The 23,039-nt window shown below is 42.9% G+C and overlaps 1 protein-coding gene and 1 non-coding gene across 2 annotated transcripts in view; both read left to right on the top strand.

Moving 5' to 3' along the window:
• The window catches only part of OPHN1 (oligophrenin 1), a 195,158-nt gene that overhangs the window by 5,552 nt on the left and 166,567 nt on the right, over positions 1 to 23,039 (top strand). The window lies entirely within an intron of this gene.
• On the top strand, positions 10,858 to 10,976 carry LOC120583624 (5S ribosomal RNA). Its single transcript, XR_005647834.1, has one exon. It is a non-coding gene; the product is annotated as a 5S ribosomal RNA (ribosomal RNA).

Genomic DNA, 23,039 nt, shown 5'->3' with positions numbered 1-23,039 from the left:
TACAAAGGTGGGGCTTGTTGGGGGACCGCAGGCTCACTTTCAGCTCTAACATCCCACGGCTTCTTTATTTGCGTTGCATATTGTATTTTAATCATTCCGGAAAGGAATAACTAACCTGATTACAGCTTCTTCATGCCTACGTAAATTTTTGCATTCCTTTAGTGTACGTGACAGTACTTAATTAAGCAGAAAAATAAAAAAAATTAAATAGCCTGTCAAAAACCAAGGATAAGATACTTTTTACGTATGTATGTCTGTGCATATAAAACAGGTATCAGAAGGAAGAATTATATCACTGACCCACACACCTCCACGCACAACTACAGATACACATAGGCCGACTTGGACTAATGAAAACTTCTGTTTGAGAAGAATACAAAAGATGCATTCTGTAGTAAAAATGGACATAAAGCTGACAAACTAGAAATAATATAATTGGTATTACTTGTATAACCTAGTCTTAAATTTTTACAAAAACTGTCACTTTCTTACTTTTCTTATATTCAGAGAGAAGAGTTTTATATGTTTATGTTAAAGTGACCTTTTGGGGTGCAAGTTCAGGTCTTGCTTTGACCCCTAGGACACCTGTCTGATAAGTCATTGCTTTCCTGGCGACGGGGAGTGGCTTGATTTTATCTTTGAGGCAGGTTTGATATTGAATATGCTTTGTGGAGCCATCTTTCGCTTGGCACACAGAGAACCTGGTGCTAATTCCAACTCCGCCCCTAGCTAGCTGTATGATGTCTAGAAGGTCTTTAGTTTCATCAGCCTGAGTTTTCCCTCTTGTAAAATAAGAGGTTTGGTCAGTGAGCTTCAGGGTTCCTCCTGGAGTCATTCTGTTTTCTGGGCTGCCTACTGTCTTACTCAAATAGTTAAGCAACCTAACTTGATTCTGTCCTAAACTTTCCAGCTGATTCATGTGTACTCTGGGAGAGTGGGCAAAGGAAAAATCCAGCTGATTCGTGTAGCCAGCGAAAGTCGGTGAACGCGTCCTGACAAGTGTCGATCTGATGCCCTCCAGTTCTGTCCTATATAGCTCTATGGCGAGGGAGACCGAAGCTTTGAATCCCTCTGGGGCGGGTGCAGTGCCACGGTGTGCAGGAGGAGTTGTTGATGCAATCTGCATTCTCAGTCAGCAGACACCCTGTCATCATCCCAGTGATGTTTAATCAGTGCCTTGGAGCACATGAGTTATTTCAGATGTTCTCCAGAGTGTCTCAGATCAGTGTCGTGAGGACGTCGTATGGTCCTGCTGTCAGTAGATGTGCAGCGGTGTCAAGTGGAATTTGGCTGAGATGATATTGACATGTTCATCGAACCAAGCCAGCCTTTCAGTGTGACCACTTATGAGGGGCTGTGATTTCTGTAAGTGACAGGTCATGGTGTTAGGGTGGGGTGGGGTAGATGATGGCTCGACCTGCCTGTTAAGAAAAGTTTTTCAATCGGAGTTAAGAGTGATGAAGGAAAATTACTTTTCAGCCTTGTTTTTATAGCCTCGGTTTTTAAAGGATAGCCAAAAACTTTTGTTTCATCTGACATCTGTTTCTCTAATAAGTTACTACAGAAATTTCCTAAAAGGCCATGAGGGTCTGGAAAGATGCATCTTTTTCCAGGGGAATACTCTGGAAATCTTGAACAGATTTTTTTTTCTAGTGCGGTGGGCGGACCTCATAACGCTAAAACCTTGCATAATGTAACGGCCGTTCGATTGAATTCAGCAGAGATTTACTAAGCACTTCCAGTGTGTCGGGCAGTGACAATTGGGGATATAATGGTGAATAAGGCTGCTGAGGGCTCTATCCTCTTAGAGCATACATTAAACTTCTGATTGCCTGCTTAAATAATTTAATTACAATTGTGAGAAGAGCTATGAAGAAGTTTAGGGTCTGATATATATTCTGTCACACGTTACAAAATGGCGATTTGTAGGAGGAAGGAGCTAGACCATGGGGATGTGATCATCCATAGGGAAAAAGGATAAACTGAGGAGGAACGCTTCCTGTCAGAGCTTCCTGTTTTACCGCTTTGGTACTTAACAGCCCCAGTAACGCACGATGCTCGTCAATTGGATGGACAGTTTCTCAGTAACAGACAAGGTGTGGCATACATCATGAGAATCTTTAGGGAAAACTTAAAGTACCTATGCTTTTCTCCTTTTTAAATGAGTATATTAAAAATGTCTTTTGGATAGGTAACGCGTGAACGTGGAACAAAATTTGAAAGGTAAAAAAGGATAAACCTTTCCCTCCACCTAGGTCCAGTTTGTTGATCTTTAAAAAGTCTTTGCCTGTTGCTTCCTTCAAGTTCTTCTTTTCTGTTGTAGGCAAATTCCCAGCCACACTGTGTGGCGAGATTTCTTTAAGATTGGGCTTGGAGGGAATGGCACACTAAAGAACTCAGAAAATCAACTCCTCCATTGAAGCAAAAAGGACACTGGAAATTATCCGAAAGGCTTGCAACAATCTGAAGAGTGTTTATTGGTGAAAACATGTTGAACCTCTATGGACAGAACTGAAGGGAGAAATAGATAATCTAATAAGATTTGGGGATTTCAATACTCCACTTTCAGTAATGGGTAGAACAGCTAGACAGAGATCAACAAGGAAATAAGAGACTTGAACAAAACTAAACAATTAGATTTTTTACAGATGTCTGTAGAACTCTGGACACCAACAGTGGCATGCACATTCTTCTCAAGTGCACATGGAACATTATCCAGGATAGACACTCTGCTAGGTCACAGAACATGCCTGAATATATTTATTCATACAAAGTATGTTCTCTAGCCACAGTGGACTGAAATTACAAATCAATAACGGAAGGGTATGTAGGCAGATCACAAATATGTGGAAATAAAATATCACACTCCCAGGTAACCAGTGGGTCAAAGAAAAAATCACAAGGGAAGTTAGAAAACACTTTGCAATGAATGTAAATGAACACACAACATGCCAAAACTTATGAGATGCATTCAAAGCAGTGCTCATGGGAAAATGCATAGCTTTAAACATCCGCATTAGAAAAGAAAGATTACAATCCAATAACCTCATTTTACATGTTAATAACTAGTAAAAGAAGAGCAAAGTCATCGGAAAGCAAGTGGAAGGAAAGAAATGATAAAAATTAGAGTGGAATTAAATGGCATTAAGAATAGGGAAACCACAGAGAAAAGTTTTTTAAAAATCAAAAATTGGTTTTTAAAAAGTTTACATCGAGGAACCATTAGTTAGACTGACAAAGACAGAAGACTCCAGTTATTAATAAGCAGGAATGAAGGACGGGACACTGCTACCAACATTACAAAAATAAAAGAATAAAAGGGAATGCAATGAATAAATTTATGGCAATAGATTACATAAAGGTGTTGAATTAGTAATCAAAATACTATTCACAAAGAAAAGCCCAGGCTGAAATGGCTTCACTGCTGTATTCTTCCAAACTTTTAAAGAGAACTTAATACCCATACTTATCACCATAACCAAGTAGAATCTATTCCAGGAATGTAAACTCGGTTTACCATCTGAAAATCAGTGTAATAACATACCAGGTAATTAGAATAAGGGAAAACCCATTTTATTATCACGATGGATGCAGCCATTTTAAAAAGTCCACTACCATACTATGCTAAAAGCACTGAACAAACGAGGTGTATTAGGTTCATGCTTGTGTAGGGCTAGGGAAGAGGGTTGGGATGTGTTGTGTCTGCAAGAGGGATTCGTTTTGGGGGTCGTGAAAACACCGTCTAGAACTAGATTGTGATGATAGTTGCATAACTCTGAGTATACTGAAACCCCCTTAATCGTACACTCTGATGAGTGAATGTGATGGTATGTGAGTTATCTCAAAGCCATTTTTTTTTTTAAAAGGTCGTGCTTAGAGAAACAGGTGCTCGGCTTACAGTCCTTCATCTTCCTTTGGCTCTTCCTACAGGACAATAGACCTAGAAGGCTGTTTAGAAAGTTTCTCATCCACCATGCTGGGTTTATATCCAGGGAAGAGGAAGCCAGGAGGGAGAAGTGACTCCTCCAGGGACCTCCGCATCGGGACCGGATTTCCTGGTTTCCATTCCAAAGCTCTTTCTGCACTGTGCTCTAAAGCAGGTCCCTCGCATGCCTGGATGTTCTTTGTTGGGGTTGGGGCTGCTTTCGTTTGAAAAGATCCAGTTGGCAGCAAAGAACGATGCCAGGTGGAAAGCTTCTTTTTGTTCTCTCCCTTGCACCATCATGGCTGGGATCCAGTGGTTTCCCTGTTGAGCCATTGAGCCCCTATTTAATTGGGGTCTGGGCGTGTTTTCTTTCCTTTCTCTGTCTTAGAAGAACAGCCATACGTCTTGGTGTGGCACCTGTCCTGTTTCCTGCCCCAAGAGCCTACGCCAGCTGGTTGGGCCAATCCAGAGGCCCCCACTCTTCTGTGCTTATCTGTTGACATCTCATGGCGAACGCAGCTGCTTTCCATGTAGCGGGCAGTGTCTGCTGGGAAATGTGTGGCTTCACTAACGGGTGACAGAGTTCTCTCCATCACATCATGTTCATTCTGAGGCAGCATGGAATTTCTCACAAGTGGCAAGCAGGAGGCCCAGCACATGCTAGGGACTTCAAGGCAGTTCTTTGCAAAAGGTTCTCATTAAGGGCTTCCCAGAAACAGGAGGCCATATTTCAGCTTCCAACTCTCTTGCCAGAGCCAAGCTGTCGTGGAAAAGCCTTTTCCTGTGATTGGAAAAATATGTATTATGTATGTGGCGGTTGGCAGCTGGAGACTAATCCCGAATTCATCCGTCCTGAATTGATTAGCCGCGGGAGGAGGGTGGGTGACAGGACTTCGAGGTGTTTTCCAGCAGTCCCTTACAACTTTTATCTGGAGCAGGACAAAGAACTGCAGACTTGTGAGACCGGCCTTGCGTTCATCATCACCGTGTGGGATTTCTCTTGCTCTTAAACATGGGAAATAGTGACATCTCTCCGCGTTTGGTTTATCTGGAGAGAGAGATGTGTCTTCTAGAATCCGTGCCCAGTGCTTCGGCGTTTATGGGAACGCCCATTCTGTGGTACTGAGTGGGAAAGCGAGGGATCCCGGCGTGCTAAGTGGGTGACAGCGCAGGCAGGGACTGTGTGGCAGTGCTGGCGACTGGAAGGGGAGGGGAAGCCGAGGTCATTGGCGTTTTGTTTGCTTTTCCTTTGTGCAAAGCAGATGCCGTTTAACTGTTCCTTTTCGTTTGGACTAATGGGAGGTGGACTCCCAGAGTTCAAAGCGCTTGCAAGAACTTTTCACTTAACTCTTCCATATTTCAAACGAGGAAACAAACCTCAGAGGGGATCTTCTTGTCCAAGGACACAGAGCCAGCTCTCTGCAGAGTCGCTGTGCGTCGTTAAAAAAAAAACAAACAACAAAAAAAGTCTCTACCCTTCACCCACCTCTTTTTGCTGAGCTTGTAATTTTTTTTCAAAATCGCTTTCAGCATGCGAAAGAAAAGACTCGTCTCCTCATCACTGTCAGCCCGATGGCAGCCGAGCGTTTCACAGACCTGCGGGCGTGGGTTAGGGAAGGGTCCAGAGTGTCCAAAACGGCTGCTGTGCTTTTCCTGGTTGGCCCTTGGCCACTATTTGCTGATGAAACGGAGCTAAAGTCCTTTCGAAGTCCTCATCAGGAGTAAAGTAGAGTTATGAAGAAGACATCTGGGGACTAATGTAGAGAAACAGGGACAGCCACAGCCCACGTGTCAGGGCTGATGGAACGGAGCTGGCGGTCGAGTTTCTTGTGTCACCAAACTGTGGGCTCTTCTGGGAAGGCTGCTTCAGAGCAGACAGTCCAGACCAAGGGATGGGTCTTTCGAGGAGAATTCTCGAAGCCAATGGAAGTGGTTAAAAAATGGGAGAAGTGGTTAAAAAATGGGAGAAGCTTCATGTTAGTGATGGGGACGGGGGCGACCCTGAGCCTTCTTTACGACATCTTTAGGATGGACAGTAAACGTCAACATTGGAAATTAGTTAATAAGGAAGAAGAATTTAGGGGCATATTTGAATAGGCCACTTCTCGAAGTTTCATAGGGGATGCAGACATTATTAGCCTGACTTATCTGAATGTTGAGTTTTGAGGCTAATACACATTTCGTTTGTGTGTTTCCATTGACACCGTGCGTGACGATGCTTCGGAAAGTCACGGAAGTGTAACATCTTTCTTAGTATTTCTCAGTTCACCACTTTGACCTGTGATTTAATTTGACCTTTCCAACAGGCCTGTTATACAGATGAAGTCACCAAGGACAGATAATGGTCTCTCAGTTTTACAGACAAGGGAATTGAAATTCAGAGAAGTTAAGTGATTTACTCAGTTACTCAGCTCATATATGGAAAAATGGGATCCAAACCCAGATCTGGCTCCTTATGCTTACGGATTTTCTTGTATATTCTGATATATTCTCTATAGAAGGGGGACAGTGATTGTCCCCTGCAGCCTGTGTCTTGGCTTCTCTGTATGGTCCCTTGCCATGTTAGTTACCTAATTATTCCTGATGTCTGTCCCAGCTCTGGCCTGGCTTTGTACCCAACCCTTTCCTGCGCCTTGACCCGCCCCCCTCCCACACCATCTCGTGTAGCTCGCTCAATGTATCATTCACTTTCCTCAGTGTCGCCTGTTGACAGCTGCCATCTCCTTCCCCCCAGGACTCTAGGAAGCCCCCTCGGAGACCTTGCCTTACTGTGCTTCGTTTTTGTGCCTTAGCCACCTGTCTCTGCTCTGATGACTTGCTTGCCACCCTCTAAATTATGATTAAAAGCCTTTTAGGTCCTGTCAGGCCACAAGTTACGCAGCCCCCATTCAAAGGAGCTCACAAATACAGGTGTGCCACGGCGAATATTAGGACCAATCCTGTCTTGTCCCTGTGCCCATTATACAGATCTCCCTTGTGCAGGCCACTTGGCCCATGTTGTCTCGTCAGGTCGAACGAGTTCAGCAGGATCTGGCACACTGGAGCATCGAACCGGCTACTGGGCAGGAGGTAGTTGCTCGGCAGTTCTTCTCCACAGTGAGAGTTTTGTTTTTTCTTCAGGTAGTGCTCTCACCGTCAAGGACTTAGTAGCCTTTCCTAAAGAGTGACCCCCCCAGGAGCTTCCAGGCGTTCTGATGGCTGCTAGCCCATTGTGGCTTTGATGTTTCTTATGGGTTGCTCTGAGTTCCTGCGTCAGGCAGCAGTTAATAACATCATGTTTAATTACAAACGTGACGTTTAATGACAGTCATCCCATTGGCACAGCAGAGAAGGCAGAGCTCTGTGGGCCCAGCAAAGACTTTTATTTTCTAATGGTGACAAGTAGAGAAGTAAGTGGAATAGGGTTTATTTTGAAGTGGTTGTAGCCTCTAACTTTGAGAATAAATGATTGAGGGAAACGTTCTGGCTTTGAACCTTTGCTCTTTGCTCCTTCTCAGGAGCCCTGGGCAGATGGGAGAGGAGATAAGGGATAGTAACTTGATTTCTCAAAGATGTCTGCTTACACGGACCAAATCCTGTGTTGTCGTCAATAACACCTGACTTCATAAGTAACATTTTATCAACACATAGCCACACACATTTTGTTTACATGATGTCTATGGCTGCTGTTGTGCTAAGCTGGCAGAGCTGGACAGACGGCCCTCAAGGACAAAACTGTGCAACATTAATTGGCTCTTGGTGCATAGGGCAAGACATGGAGTTTCTTGAGTGTTCCTTGGACCTTCTCGTTTTTGTCCAGCGTCAGCAGGGTTTGTGTGAGAGGTATGCAAAGAAGTGGTTTTGGAAATAGCCTTCTCCTCTTTTATAATGAGGGCTTAGAATCCGTACGGTGCCCCTAAGTGTTTTCCTGTTTGAATGGGCAAAGTCTTCACCATCAGCGATGCATCCCTGGTGCCTAGCCCAGCGCCTGACACAGTCTTGGCTCTGGTCTCAGGAAGCCATCATCCAGGGGTTCTGCTTTCCCCAAAGACCCATCCAGAAACTTATTATTTCTCTAGTTCACCCTTTTTGATTGTCTTTCTGCATATGGTCACAAACCCGGTTCCTCTTTTCTATTATAGAGGGTCACTGGGATATTTTACAAAGTCATTGAGTTGTTCGCACGCATTTATTGGTTTTAAATTTTGAGCTGGTATAGTAAGCCTTAAGGTATATGGTATATTGAGTCATCTATGTCTCTGCTGGAAGGGAAACCCATGATTTCTGATCTATTATGTGTCATAAGATAACAAGAGCCTTTTTTTTTTCCTTGACAGATTAAATTTCTTTGGGATGGGCACCACAAACGTTATAACAGGGCACATTGCCCAGTCAGGCTTTCTCAGATAATATTTCACTGAGGTCTAAAGAAACGAAATATCATGAACGGGTATACCTCTTAGCTTCCTTGATTCTTATTTATTCGTGAGTGATTGCTGCGATTTTGGTGTTTTGATAGGATTATTTTGGTATGATTTACTAGGAATTTTAAAAGTATTGCAGTTGCTAGATGCTATTTCATGTGATTTGTGGTATCTTTACCAAAATGGAGCAATCTGGCCTCTGAAATCTAGTTTTAGAGAATAACTAACTACAGGTTCCCGTATGTAAGCAGGGCAAAGAGAATCAGAATTATAGTGTTAGGAGGGGCCTGGGGGGAGGGCATGCAGTTAACGCCTGTGTTTTCCACCCTCCAGAATCAGGCAAGATATGACTTTTGGACCCCAGGGCTTTAATTAAGTCTCTTATTATTTCTTGCAATCTCACCTGAAGGGCTCTTAGGACTAAAGCAGTTAAAAAGTCTTAGTTGAAGTGATGTTACCGAGCTCAGGCCTCAGCATATTCTCTCTCTAGGAAATCAAGCTCATCAGTGAGGAATGACATGGCGTAGGACAGTGGCATGTTGCGGCAGTTAGCATTGGCGTTGCAGGCACACAGGCCCGGATTATAATTCCACATCTGACACTGACTAGTTGAGTGGCATTTTGCAAGCCACCAGCCTCTTAATGTCTCAGTTTCTCCAACTAAAAATGGAGATGCCAGTGCCAACCTTGGTCACTGAGTGTATTAATAAAATAGCGTATTTACAAGTTATGCGCTCTTAATAAATGTTAGTCTCTGCTGTCTAAGTATATATTTAAGGAACATATTTATGGCAGTATTTATGCCATGAATAAACTTAAAACGTAGTAATCGACAGCTTGGTCGGAGTTAGGATGTGGATCATTCCTTGAGAATTCCAGAATCATTTTACAAAGAGAAAAGCAAAGGACCGTGAGTCATATTGCTTTCCGTCACACAGCCTTGCAGGCACTCCCACGACGGTGAACAGGGACTGATCAGAAAGCCTTCTGGGATAGCACATAAAAGCAACTTCATGATGTGGCCACTGGGAAACAGTGAGGTTCCACGAGAAATTAAAAATAATACTACCATCCAGCACTCCCACTTCTGGGTATATGTCCAAACAAAATAAAATCATTTTCTCAAAAAGAAAAAAAAAAGCAGCTTAACTCCCACAGAAGGTGTCAGTGTGCCCGGCCTTGGTCTCCTTTTCTGTCATAATCATTTGAAAAATATTAACATTGTTATTCTTTTATTTTTTATTGATTCGTTGGCATCGTTACTTGTGGGGCCTTTGACTGTGATCTTGGCACACTCTCTTGGTTCGGTCCAGGCGCCTAACCTAGTACCTGACCCTCGGTATTCTCTGAATATTTTGTTTCAATGAGTAACGAGATCCTATTTACGGCAGATAAATTGAGACCCAGAACAGTTAGGCGGCTTATGCAAGGGTGAAGTCAGAGAGACCGTGGCCTCATCCGTAATGGAAGCTGGTCCCCCGCCTTGTTCTTACACAGATTCCTTCCTTTACAGTCCTTCGTTTCTCTCGCCTCGTGCATAGTGTGCGATATGTTGTAGAGAGACTTCTTTCCCCCATACCAGCTGGTGATTTGATTCTCCAAAAATGAGAACAGTGGGCTAAAACACAATAGGAGTGCCATATGGCAGTTCACGGTACAGTGTCTTATCTAAGGTTTCATAGTTGTTGAAATTGCAGCAAATGGGGGGACCCTATTTTTGTCTGCATCGGAGCTGAGGTTGAACGCAGGGGCCTGGGTGGGGAGGTGGAGGAGAATGGGCGGCCGTAGCGTGGCTTTTATAGGCAGATGGCGTTGGCTTGGAAGACAGCACAGTAGCAGTTGATGTGCGGGTGTGGGCGTAGAGGGTATGTCTCTGTCCGCGGCCCCGAATCCTGGACTCTGCCTGCATTCCCGAGGGACTTGGCATTAATTAACGTTGGTCATTCTGATAGACAAAGCCACAGGGCAGGGCTAATGCGCATTAATGGAGCTGTGTGTAAAATCCTGGCCCCGATATACAGATATCCTCTGTCTCTAGAAAGCTGGCCTCTTTCTGAACTTCTCACTGCGCCCCGGTTTTGCAGATGTGATTTAGAAAGCCCAGAAGAAATACATAAACAGGGTCTGTTGAGCGCTGGGCCTGAACACGTTGGATAGGAATCATCGCACATACATGGCGGGCTGTTTGGCGTGTTTGTCTTTCCTCTCCCACGGCTTCCTGTCTGGCCTTGAGTCCCCGCAGCAGCGCTTTGTGACGGTCTGGAGCCTCGGCCAGAGTGGGAGCGGGTCCCGGGAATTCTGGTTCCTGACCTGACACATGGACTGCCTTTAGATGCTTCTGGAACTTGATGAACGAAGAAAGGCTTCAAGGATCGATACTGGACAATAAGACGAACACTGCCACCTGGAAAGCCAGGCTTGGTTGATTTCCAGCCCCCTCGGGTCTCACATGCACAGCCCAGAAGGGTCTCCTAGATTTCTTTCTCCTGTTTTAGACAAGTTCTTCTCAGTTTTTAAAATTGTCTTCTCGTCTACGGCCATGCCACCCCGAACGTGCTCGATCCCGTCTGATCTCGGAAGCTAAGCAGGGTCGGGCCTGGTTAGTACTTGGATGGGAGACCGCCTGGGAAGACCAGGTGCTGGAGGCGTAAAAATTTAAAAAAAAATAAGGGATTTAAGCTGACAAGGTCCTTGCAATCTGTGAGGTCAACCGAGGGTTGCCTCGCCTTAAAAAAAAAGAAAAAATTGTCTTCTCTTTCTCAACTCGCCTTATGGGGTCAGAAAAGAGGTATGTTTAAAAGAGTGTGAGAAATAATTTTAAATTTATTTTTAATTGTGGTAGAATATACATAAGATACGATTTACCTTGGCTGCCATTTTTAAGTGTCCAGTTCACTGGCGTTGAATGCGTTGACATGGTTTAAGATTTGCTCTCTTAGCAACTTTCAAATATGTGACACAGTATTATTAACTATAGTCGCCACGCTGGACGTTACATTCCCATGACTTATTTATTTCATAACTGGAAGTTTGTACCTTTTAACCCCCTTCATCCACCTTGCCCACACCCCACGTCCCTTCTCTGGCAGCCACGAATCTGTCATCTGTATCTGTGAACTTCTTTTGTTTTTGTTTATTTAGATTCCACATAAGTGAGATCATAAGTGAGATCATATGATATTTGCCTTTCTCTGTCTGACTTATTTCACTCAGCACAGTGTCCTCGATGTCCAACCATAGTATCACAAATGGCAAGATTTCATTCTTTTTTATTGCTGAATAGTATCCCATTGCGCGTGTGTGTGCGTGTATCACATCTTCATTCATTGATGGACACTTAGGTTGTTTCCATATCTTGGCTATTATAAATAATGATACAGTGAACGTGGGGGTGCAGATATCTTTTCAAATTTGTGTTTTCTTCTTTGGATAAATACCCAGAAGTGGAATTACTGGATCATATGATGGTTCTATTTTAAATTTTTGAGGAACCTTCGTACTGTTTTCCATACTGGCTGAACCGATTTACATTTCAATTTACAGCGTGTGAGGGTTCCCTCTTCTCCATATCCTCGCCAACGCTTATTGTTTCTTGTCTTTTTGATAACGGCCGTTCTAACAGGTGCGAAGTGATGTCTACTTGTGGTTTTGATTTGCATTTCCCTGATGATTAGTGATGTCGAGCATCTTTTCATGTATCTGTTGGCCATCTGTATAACCTCTTTGGAAAAAAGACTGTTCAAATCCTCTTCCCATTTATCCAATGGGTGGTTGTTGTTTTTTGTTTTTTGTTTTTGTTTTTGCTGTAGATTTATATGAGTTCTTTATATATTTTGGATGTTAATCTCTTATCAGATACATGATTTGCAACTATTTTCTCCCATTTAGTAGGTTGCCTTTTCACTTTTGTTGATAATTTTCTTTGCTGTGTAGAAGCTCTTTAGTTTGATGGAGTCCCATTTGTTTATTGTTGCTCATGTTGCCTTTGCTTTTGGAGTCAGATCCAAACAATTATCACCAAGACTGATGTCAAGGAGCTGACTAACACCTGTGTTTTCTTCTAGGAGTTTTTTTGGTTTCATATCTTATATCCAAGTCTTTAATCCATCTTCAGTTAATTTTTGCATATGGTATAAGAAAGTGGTCCAGTTTCATTTTTTTGCACACATCTATCCAGTTCTCCCAACACCACTGATTGAAGAGAGTGTCCTTTCCCCATTGTATATTTTTGCCAATTATGGTGTAAATTAATTGGCCATATATACGCGGATTTATTTCTGGGCTCTCTATTCTGTTCCATTGATCTATGTCTCTGTTTTTATGCCGGTACCATGCTGTTACGATTACCATAGCCTTGTAATGTAGTTCTTCTTTCTCAAGATTGCTTTGGTTATTTGGCGTCTTTCGTGGTTCCGTACAAAATTCTGTTCTATTTCTGTGAAAAATGCCAATTATATTTTAATAGGAATTGCACTGAATCTGTATGTTGCTTCAGATACTGTGGATATTTTAACAATAATTCATGAAAATTGACTATCTTCCCATTATTTGTGATGTCTTCGATTTCTTTCATCAGTGTTTTGTAGTTTTCAGTGTACAGGTCTTTTACCTCCTTGGTTAAATTTACTCCCAGGTATTTTTTTTTTTTCATTTGGATACGATTGCAAATGGGATTGTTTTCTTAAACTCTCTTTCTGATAGTTTATTTTTTTTAGTGTATAGAAACATAACAGATTTTTGTATATTGATTTCAGATCCTGAGAGTTTACTGAATTCATTTATTAGTTCTAATAGTTTTTGGTGGAGTCTTCAGAGGTTTTTATACATAAAATCATGTTATCTGCAGGTAGTAACGGTTTTGCTTCTTCCTTTCCAATTTGAATGCCTTTTATTATTTTTTTCTTGCCCAATTGTTCTAAGACTTCTGATACTTTTTTGAATGAAAGTGATGAGAGTGGGCATCCTCCTCTTGTTTCTGATCTTAGAGGAAAAGGTTTTAGCTTTTCGCCGTTGAATATGATGTTAGCAGTGGGCTTGTCATAAAATATGATGTTAGCAGTGGGCTTGTCATAAATGGGCTTTGATTATGTTGAGGTGTGTTCCTTCTAATACCCCACTTTGTTGAGAGTTTTTATTATAAATGGATGTTGAATTTTGTCAAGTGCTTCTGCATCAGTTGAGAGGATCATGTGATTTTTATCCTTCGTTTTGTTAACGTGCTGTATCACATCGTCTGATTTGCAGATGTCAAATCTTCCTTGCATCTCTGGAATAAATCCCACTTGGTCATGGTATATGATCCTTTAATATGTTGTTGAATTCAGTTTGCTAGTATTTCGTTGAGGATTTTTTGCATCTATGTTCATCAGTGATATTGGCCTGTAATTTTCTGTTTTTTGGTGACATCTTCGTTTTTTCTTTTTTGTATCAGGGTAATGCTGGCCTCAGAAAATGAGTTTGGAAGTATCCTCTCCTCTTCAATTTTTTAGGAGAGTTTGAGAAGAATTGGTATTAATTCTTCTTTGAATGTTTTGTAGAATTCGCCCGTGAAGATGTCTGGTCCTAGACTTTTCTTGGGAGTTTTTTGATTGATTCAGTCTCCTTACTAGTAATCAGTCTTCAGATTTTCTATTTCCTCATGATTCTGTCTTGGGAGATTGTATATTTCTTGGAATTTATCCATTTCTTGTTGGTCGTTCTATTCGTTGGAGTGTAATTGCTCATCGTTGTCTCTTATGATCCTTTGTATTTCTGTACTATCAGCTGTAATGTCTTCTTTCATTTATTTTAGCCCTGTCTATTTTTCACTTGGTAAGTCTAGCTAAAGGTTTGTCAATTTTGTTTATCTTTTCAAAAAAAGCTCTTGATTTCATTGATCTTTTCTATTGTCTTTTTAGTTTTTATTTTATTTATTTCTGCTCTGATCTTTGTTATTTCCTTCTTTCTACTAACTTTGGGCTTTGTTTGATCTTTTTCTAGCTCCTTCAGTTGTAAAGATAGATTGTTTATTTGAGATTTTTCTTGTTTCTCCAGGTAGACCTGTGTCACTATGAACTTCCCCTTAGAACAGCTATCATGTTCCAGATGGAAGTACTAAGGCTTAAGATATGATCAGTGCAATCTATTCATATATGTGGCAGAGCATAGGATTTAAATCTTGTCTTTTGACTAAAGCTTTTGGTATTTTCACATCTTCCACATGGATATGCTTACTATGCTTTGCGTTTTACAATTCTCGAAAGGAGGTAGGGCAGTCATGCATCGTTACCCCCATTTTACCATCTGGGGACACTGAACCGAAAGATGCCAGGCGACTTGCCCAGGAGCCACATGATGCTAGAACTCAGGTCTATTGATTTCTAAACCATTAATTATTTTTAAAAAAATCGTTTACTTTTCAAGTACTTTCAAACCTACAGGGAAGTTTCAAAAATAGTACAAGAACGCTGTCTAGCCTTCCCTCAGATTCAATGATGGTTAACTTTTTTGTACATTAGCCTTTTTCTGTCCCTGAATTTTTTACCTATTATTATTTTTCCTTAACCCTTTGAGACTACGTTGCATACATCGGGACCCTTTCCCTTGGATCTTTTGGTGTGTATTTCCCAATATCAAGGTTCTTTATTACATACCCATAGTTCACCTGTCAAATCAGGATATTTAACGCTGATACGATACTATTAATATATAAAGTCCATATCCCGATTTCTCTAAGTGTCCTAATAATGTCCTTTATAGCTCTTTGTTTTCTGGTCTAGGAACCAGTCTGGAATTATGAATCGTATTTAATTATCATTGGATCAGTACTCTTTATATAATAGCCTATTGCTGCTTCCCTTAGCCCGCTATGTCCTAAAAGTTTACGAAGAATCTCGTGGATGAAAGATGAACATAAATGAATTACAAGACAAAAATGGGAATGTAGACACTGCCTTTCCTTTGCACTCACTCACCTCAGGTTGCTTGCACGCTCTGTGAAACCACCTACCACCGAGACCTGAAGGAGCTTATTTGGCAGCAGCTTCTCCTTCCCACGGTGTGGGGATTCATTCGGGCCCATCCCGGGTGTGCACAGGTCTGAGCTCAGCTATAATACAGGTGTGCGGCTGTGCCAGGATAGAGAAGAAAGAAAAACTGTAACGAGCGGAACTGGATAAGCAAATGTCGTCCATTTATATAGCACTTTATTATTTCAAAGTAACTAACATGCATCACTTTTATGATCATGTTTGCATCTCATACCAATTCTTTGAAACAGATATGGTTGTTGTCATTCCCTGTCATACCTTGCTTTACAGATAAAGAAGCAAAATGACTTAAATATACAAAGTTATCCAGTTGTAAAGCTGAGACTTCAATCTGGGTCTTCGGACTCCGCATCCAGTATCTCCAAAGCGGTCCGCAACCATTTTGGCACCAGAGGCTGGTGCGCCTCTGAGACTCTAATTAATGCCTGATGATCTGAGGTGGAGCCGAGGCAGTGATGCTGGCGCTGGAGAGCGGCTGCCGATACAGATGAAGCTTCGCTCGCTTGCGCACCACTCACCTCCTGCTATGCAGCCCAGTCCCTCACAGGCCACGGACCATTACTGATCTGCAGCCTGCGGGTTGGGGACCCCTGCAGTATTTCATTTCCACCTTTATTCCCCTACGTGTGTCATCCCTCCAGAGCACCTCAGACGTGATTGTAACACTTCTCTTTTATATTTAACTAATTAATTAAATTTATTAAGGTAACACTGGTTACCAGCATGATGTAATTTTCAGGCGTATAAGATTGTAATTCGACACCTGCGTACTCTCTTGTGTGCTGATCATCCAATGTCTAGTTTCTTTCTGTCATCACATATCTGACCGTCTTTCCCCACCCCCTTTCCCCTCTGGTAACCACCATCCCATTGTCCGTATCTATGAGTTTGTTTTTGTTTTGTTGGTTTGTTCGTTACTTTTTGTGGTAGATTTCACATATGAGTGAAATCATATCATTTTTGGCTTTTTCCATCTGACTTATTTTACTTGGCATAATTCTCTCAATCAAGATCCATCCATGTCATTGCAAATAGTAATATTTCACCTTTTTTACGGCTGGGTAGTATTCCATCATTTATATGTACACCTATAAACATTCATCTAGTCATCTGTCGTGGACAGTTGGGTTGTTTCCATGTCTCGGCTGTTGTAAATGATGTACTTCTCTTTCAGAATTTCCGTGGGACCTAAGCGGTACAGCTGTCCCCCTTGCACCAGAAATGCCCCGCCCAACAAGCAGTATGCCTGGTACAGTTTGTGACTTTGTAGGGTCAGAGTCGTGCCTCAGCTGAGACTCATTACCGCTCCTGTGCCTTGTTCTCACGAGCGGCACATACCAACTGCCACAGCTCTGCGAGTCTCCACAGCACCAGGTCAGTGATAGGGACTTGTCCCTTTTACACTTGAAAGGCACAATTGGTCTTCGATTTAGTTGTTGAGCACTGAGCTCACCCCCTTAGATTTCTGCAGATTTGAAGCAGATATCATTTCAACATCAACACCTCCAAAAAGAACACACAGTTACAGACACACAGGAAATTGCTGATCTGCAGAGAAGGGTGACAGTTAAAAAAAGGCATATAATTTTTGTATTTCAGTTCCTGTCAGGATTTGAGGATTTTCGATTTGGGTTTTAATTTATTTGGTGCCCTTTCGCCTTTTAAGGATCATCTCTCTATTCTCTTCTGCTAAATACACTGAAAGGCACTTGACACTGGTTCTGTATCTGGGCTCTGAAGCTAGCAATGTGAAAGCGTCTAAGACAAGCTCCTGAAGCCATAGATTCCTGAATAAACGGTGTCCTGCTGGCATCGCAGACTTGAGCTATTCTGCAGCTGTGCCCCTTTCCTAAGCAGCATATGGTGACAGTGGCAGCTGAGGCTGTATCTTAATTCTCTGTCTTTGGCTTTGTTTCCTTCAGCATCTTCCCACCTCGCCCGCTGGTGATTTAGTGCTGGCTTGTTCAACTTCCTGTCTTCTAGGCAGGCTACCAAAATGTTGACTCTTTACTTCAGATACTTCTGTATAATTAAAATTCTCTATTAGGAATTTTGTGGAAACACCCTCTCCCCCTCAATTTTTTTTTTTCTATTTTAATATGTGAGTATGTGCTAATGTGTGTTTTTCTCAGGGAGCAAGTCCATCGTGGTCAATGAATTTTCCAACTTTAAAATCTACTGGCCATATGTGGAACCCGTCTTGGCCCTTTTTGTTATGAAAATATGTAGAACGATTTGCAAACCTGATCTTACAAGCACTCCTGTGAATCACTTCTCAGGGCTTGTTTCTTTGGGTTCTCGTTCTTGGTGGAGTGCTAACTCGTACTGGGCAACAGGATTTCTTTACACCTGGGGTTTAATGATTTGATTTATACTGACATTCAGTCATCATTTACTTTGTCGTTCTGAGTCAAAACCGAGCTAAGCATTTTCCCCACGGCCAGCTGACTTCCTTATTTTGGTTAATGGTATCCTCAGCCTGCCAGCTGGCCAGACCTGAGGCCTCAAAGACAGCTTTTCTTTTTCTTCCTTTCTTCCTTTCTTCCTTTCTTCCTCTCTTCCTCTCTCTCTCTCTCTCCTTCCTTCCTTTCTTCTTTCCTTCCTTCCTTCCTCTTTCCTCTCTCTCTCTCTGTCTCTCTGTCTCTCTCTCTCTCTGTCTCTCTGTCTCTCTCTCCCTCTCCCCCATGACCCTCACATTTAATAAGTGGCCAAGTTTGGTCAGCTAACCTTCAGCAATGTCTTTGACATTTATCTCCACCTTTCTCTTACCCTTCTCTCTGCTGCATTTCAAATCCTTGTTACTTTTCGCCCAAGCAAAAACTGCTCCCCAACTGTTTCTCTCTTTTCCCTTTAGTTCATCCTATGCTCATTCCAGATGAACTGTTCCAACAAAGCACCCATCAGGCCCCTTCCTTTTCAGAAACATTAAGTGGCTGCTCATACTGTGAACTTTTTAAAAAAGAATGTTCATACTGACCTTCAACGTCTTCCAGATTATGCGCCCAGCTTTCGGTTCCAGCCTAGTCTCCGGCTGCCTCCATTTGTATCCTGTTTTCAAGCTAAATTGGGCTCCTCACAGTTCTCCAAACCCACGCTCAGCTCTGTCCACCTCAGTCCTTTTTGCTCAGGAGTCCTTTTTCCTGGGATGTGCTTGCCTCCATTCATCTCTGTTTGTTGCAATCCTTCCATCTTGCGAGGCCCATCTCCAATCTCACTTCTTGTATTCCTCCCAGGGCCTCCCCATCGAATGTGGTTTCTTCCTCATGAACTTTCATGGGACTATCTGTGTCTCATGATGCTTCAACGGTCCTTGATATATATCATACGTATCTATAGACTCGTCTTCAGTGCTACATTGGATGCTGTCCTTGGAAGACAAGAATTGTTTTTTAAATGATTTGTATATTACTGAACAGTGTGACTCGTAGAGCCTTGCGTGTACCTACGTAGCTTTCCGAAAGTGTTTGTGAAACTGAGTAGATTGTTTTAGTTTCTTTATAGTTCTAGACGCAAACGCCACCTTCTCAGAATGACTACTCTCAGCACCAGTGCTCACGTGTATGTTGTTTATAGCATACTTGTCATTAAGTTATCCATATTTGTGAATATCTTCCTTCCGTTCTTGGGAGAGGAATTGGTTCTGATTCATCTTTCTGTATCCAATGCCATTTAGCACGGCGCCTGGCTCATGGTAAATATGGAGTGATTATCGAATTGAGTAACTCTCTCAATATAATTATCCTTCAGTTTCTATTTTTTCTTACCCTTCTTTTCAATGAAGGTACTCTTGTGACCAATCAGCCACACCCATGAGGTAATTAGTATACAGAACATCTTCTCTCCAAAATATTCGAGACCCACACTGAGAACTTTTCTTTGTCACTGTCATAAATGGTGACATTCCTCTGTCTACTGGGAAGCAGGAGCTGTATAAGCACATCTGGAGTGGAGGTTGTCTGCAGTAGTGGAAGTTGATGGCATTAAATAATCCTGTTTGTGAATCTAGCAGTAGCGATAAGTGATAGCACATTATTAGTGAGGACGGCCGCCATTATGCTGCAGTATCTGACATCCTCTAAAATACCAGTGGCTTATAACAAGAAAAGCTTATTTCTTTTCACGATGTGCCTCCATGGAGGTTTGGCCGGGTGCTCTGCTTGTCATAGATGCTGAGTCTGAGGCTGATGGAGCGCCATTCTCTCGATCACTGGGGCAGGGGGAAAAGAATCTGAGAGTTTGTTCTCTTGGCCCTTAAAGCTTCTACTAGAAATGACACACATCACTTCTGCTCATATTACAGTGGCAAAGTAAGTCACATGGCCATAGCCGCCTCGAGAGAAGGTGGTGAGGTGCAGCACTACCAGCTGCCTTAAAGGAGGAATCAGCAGTATTTGGTCAACAGCGCTAGTGCCTACCACGCGTGGTAAAGACTTTAGGAAAAGAATCTCATAAAATCCTCATCCAGATGCTTAAGAAGGGCGGGGGTAGGGATAAGGAAATGCTCGACTCAGTCCAAATTTAAGTTGCTAAAAGACACTTTCCGAGCACCTTTCATGCACCGGGCACGGGGATAGTGTGGCAGACAAGACTGTCTTGGAGTCTGTCTTCAGGGACCTGACTTAAGTGCCAGAGGCAGGTGAAAGCACGTAAGCGGACAAACGAAATAACGATAAGTTGTGCTAAAAATTGTGGGGACGAAGCAGCAGCTGACGGAATAACAGAGGGATCTTCCTTTTGGCGACATGCTCAGGGACATGTTATAGAAGAGGTGACATTTAATTTGAGAACTGAGTGAAAAGAAGACACGAACCACACAGAGATGTGGGCGGACTGGGAAGGTATTGCGTAGTCATCCCAGCACGCAGGGCCTGGAGGCCAGGTGGGGAGATGCGCTTTCAACCACCGGAGAGTATAAAGCAGGGAGAGTCACCCGATGTGATCCTGAGCTTCCTCTACCTGCACTCTGGAGAGTGAATCAAGGATGGGCAAGAACGGACAACGGGACACTGGTTAGGTCGTAGATGCAGGAGTACATGCGAGATGATGATGGCATAGGTTAAGGTGGAGACGGAGAAAAGGGTATTAGAGAGATATTGATGAGTTTACATCAATGGGATTTCGCGATGGGTTAGATATATAGAAGGTGAGAAGGAGGGCGGTATCACGGATGATGGCCTGGTTTCTAGGTGGATGGTGGGCTGTTCTCTGAGGTGGCGAGTCCTGGAGAGGAGCAGTTTTGCAGGGAAGATTGGGTGTTACCTTTTATATTATGTCAATGGCCTTTCCGACTCACAGTCAGAAGGACCACACTGTCCCTCAGTTAGGGCCTTAGGTCTCTGACACTGTGTAAATGTGATCCTCATTCACGGCCGGGGAACCAAGGCAAGTGACTTCTTTATAAGGCGGACAGCCCTCTGTTCCTGTGTTTTTGTTTGTTTGTTTGTTTGTTTGTTTGTTTTGTTTTTTTCACCATTAAATGCATCATCACTGCAGAGGTGGTACACACAGAAGGGGCTGGAGAACATTTTTGTGGGTTTGAAAATCTCGAGCGAAATCTTTGGAAACTGTTCCGTAGGATTATTGTAGCTGCAGCTGGAATCCATTATCGGAGCTGGAGATGAAAGTCCAAACATCTAAAGATCACTTGAACACTGTGGCACTGGGGACTAGGGTCATCTTTGGGTGGACCGATCTCGCGTTGGACACAGCGTAGGTTGAAGAAGAGGCACAGACATGTCGTCGTGAGCGACTGTAAAAGCATCTCCTAAGAAGACTAGCAAATAAAAGCTAATGAATGGAGGCGGAGAGAGAAGGCAGGAGGCAACGTAAGATCAGAGTCGGTTCTAATTTCTGCGCAGCACGTGTCCCCAACTGATGCTTATCCTGCAGATGCCCTGATTTTGAAACAGCTGGCCCCTCAGTCTTTCTTTGAAGGCACCCCCCACCCCAAGCAAGATCGTGAAGTTACCCGTTTGGTAATGTGAGGGCGTGGAAGGAGTCTGATCCGAGAGGAGGAAATGCTCAGGGAATAAGAAAGGGGTAACCAACTAACCCAACAGAGAGAAAAAGCCAAAAGACACAGACTTTTCAGGCTGTATTGAGGCCACAGTGTGAAAATGGATTCACCGACCTGGGAGATGCAGGCTCGCAATAAACTGTAATTGGCTTCCCTAAGGAGCCCGGGGCGTGGGGGGACGGAAGGATCGGAGAACAGTGCGACGGGGGGCCAGTGGGATGGGGGAGCCTATCTGGTGCACTTGGCTGCGCATCTTTCAGCAAACACCTGTGGACCCTAGTTTACAGCCACTCAGAAGTTAGAAGCAGAAAACCAAAGACGGAAGAGGTTGTCAACCTCGCTACGATTTTTCTCTAAATAGAACTTACATTGCAGGCTGAGAGGAGCTGAAAGAAATCAGGGTGCACTGTGCTGGAGGCTGTTCCAACACGGCTGTCGCTAAGCAGACCTGGTCCTGCTCCCGAGGGAAGAGCCGCTCGCCGTGAGAGGCAGTCTCACCCAGCCTCTCAGAGAAGATCGGCCGTGGCCCCAGTTATTTGCAGTTGCCCTGAACCCCTCAGTTCATGGCTCTGGCAGTTCCTCGCCTCTGTCCTCAAGCCCCAGACAAGGGGAGAAGGCGTGCAGATGCACCCCGTTTCCACGGCCTTGATGCTGGCTGGCCGGGCGGGGAGGTCCTGCCTCGCTCTGTCTCAGGGAGCAATAGCCCAGGGCCCCGTTGGTTTAAATCCTTGAGATGCCTTTAGAGGAAGACCCTACGCTCAACACGCATCCTGAAATCACCTTCACATAAAGTGGCGGCAATTAGAATATATAATGGAAGGAAAGACGCTATTTCAATTGCAATAGAAAAGAGAAAAAAACCTAAGCATAAACTTAATATGTAAGTTCTTCGTAGAGGAAGAAAAACATCACTAAGGAATGCAAAAGAAGAAAAACTAACGGAAAGGCATGCCGTGTTCTTAAGTGGATGGAAATATACAAATGTCAATTCATTGAAGTACATAGGTAAATTAAGCTCAGTTCAAATGGAAATACATTTTTTTTGTTAAGCAGGTTATAAAAGACCTTTGTGAGAACAAGTGAGCGTGAAAACCAGAGGAATTACAAAAAGGGGAGTAGTTAGGGGAGTTTAGTTTCATTAGAGCTTTAAAATAACACGTTACTAAGCTATAGTAGTTAAAACGGCATGATACTGTATGTAATTTTAAGGACAAATCGGTGAAACAGACCAGAAAGTTTAGAAATAGACTTAGATCACATAGAAATTTCACACCTGATAAAACGGCATTTCAAATTCGTGGGAAATAGATGAATCATTTAATGAAGTTTGTTGGGTCACCTTGGGTCAGCCATTTAGGGAAAAAACAAGCTGCATCCATAGCTCATACCCAACACCCAAGTAAATTATAGGTAGATCAACGATTTAAATGTAAAAATAGGGCCATAAAACTTCTAGGGAAAAAAATGGGAGTGTTTAGAAACTAATTTTAGAGTACGGAAGGATTTTAAAATATAACTCGAAATTAGGAAGCGGTAAGAGGAAAAGATGATATGTTTGAGATCATGAAACTCAGACTTCTGTATGGAAAAGGAGCATCATGAATAAAGTCAAAAGTCAAATGAGTAACACTCATACATCGCTGCTGTGGAAATCGCACAGCCTCTGT

Source organism: Pteropus medius, unplaced genomic scaffold, assembly GCF_902729225.1.
Source record: "Pteropus medius unplaced genomic scaffold, Ma_sr-lr_union100, whole genome shotgun sequence".
NCBI lineage: Eukaryota > Metazoa > Chordata > Mammalia > Chiroptera > Pteropodidae > Pteropus > Pteropus medius.
Note: the sequence above shows the minus strand (reverse complement) of the source record. Positions and strands in the feature narration are given on the sequence as shown.